The following is a 1,368-nucleotide window of genomic DNA, read 5'->3' on the forward strand; positions in this document are numbered from 1 at the left end:
CAAATTTCCTGGCATAGACTGGTGAACATGTCCAGGGCTGCATCTGTCTTTTGAAATGTATCAATTGATACTCCATGGATTCCTGGACCTGTTTTATTTTTTTTCTCCAATGCCTTTAGCACAGCTTGAATTTATTCTTTATTATTATTAGTCACTGATCATATAGTACTTCCTGAAGTATTTCCATTCCCATCAACACTTTTTGGTACTTCCTTGATAATTCAAGATTTTTTCCATAGCATTTCTAATTATTCCAACTCAAAGCTTGAATTAACTTTTCGTTTCTTTCAGCTATGAAATATGCTGTTCAAGTTCTTCCCTTTTTATTCTCCCATTGCAGTTCTCTGGATATTCCATTATAATACTTTTCTTAGTCTTCTCAAGCTGCCCTTTGACATCTTTTGTTCTACTCTTTTACTTGAGAACCTCATCTCTTTCTTTTGACTTCTCAATGCTGTAGTGCAATTTTTAGATATTTTTGGTATGTTTTTATTTTTTCTTCCTCTTCAATTTTTATAATGACCTTGTTTATAATGACTTTGATGATAGACTTCGCTTACATAAAACAGATGCAAGAAAGGTTTTTGTTGTTGTTTTTGTTTGTTTGTGTGCTTGGTTTTATTTAGGAGTAATGGCGGATATAAATGATAATCAGCTAGCCTGTCAAAATTATTTTGAGTGGTCCAAATGGACAAATTCCATGGTAACTCCTTGACACAATTTCTTTATAAAGCAAAAGTCTATTTCCAAATGAATGAGTCACTAGAAAATTATCTAGTTTTGATAAAACTATCATGAGAAAATGATCTATATAACATTCAAATTGCATTTGGTTGGTTAAATAGTCTCAGAAGTGATCTGTTGAAAAGAGCTGCTTAATAACATTTAAAATGCATTAATTAAAGATTCCAACTACAGAAAGCATATTAATGATACATAGTCATTATTTGGTGCAATTTCTTGTGGTGATAGAAAATCTCTCCCTAAGTTCACTACATTAGAATTAAATATTATTTTTTAATGCCAACTGCAATTAAATGATAATGTTCATGTTATTTCCATAGATTTGAGATATCAATGTGTTCATAAACCTAAAATTATATTTCAAAGGACTCTAGACTATTTTCTAACTCACTGCCAGAATTACATAGTATAAAATTTATAATAGTTTGTTTTCCAGTTTGTGCTCAAATTGTCCCAGGGACTGAGGTCTCAATAACTTAAAAGGAATAATTTTATCATTAAATATTTGTTGTCTATGATTCTATTAAGTGAAAAAATTTCTCCCTTCACTATCCACCTATTGCATTTAAATTTTAGGAAAAATATATTTTCATTGAAAACAGTATCACTTTAAATGATGGAAGT

This window comes from Elephantulus edwardii, unplaced genomic scaffold (assembly GCF_000299155.1).
Source record: "Elephantulus edwardii isolate Elephantulus edwardi_28Jun2011 unplaced genomic scaffold, EleEdw1.0 scaffold00159, whole genome shotgun sequence".
NCBI classification, from domain to species: Eukaryota; Metazoa; Chordata; class Mammalia; order Macroscelidea; family Macroscelididae; genus Elephantulus; species Elephantulus edwardii.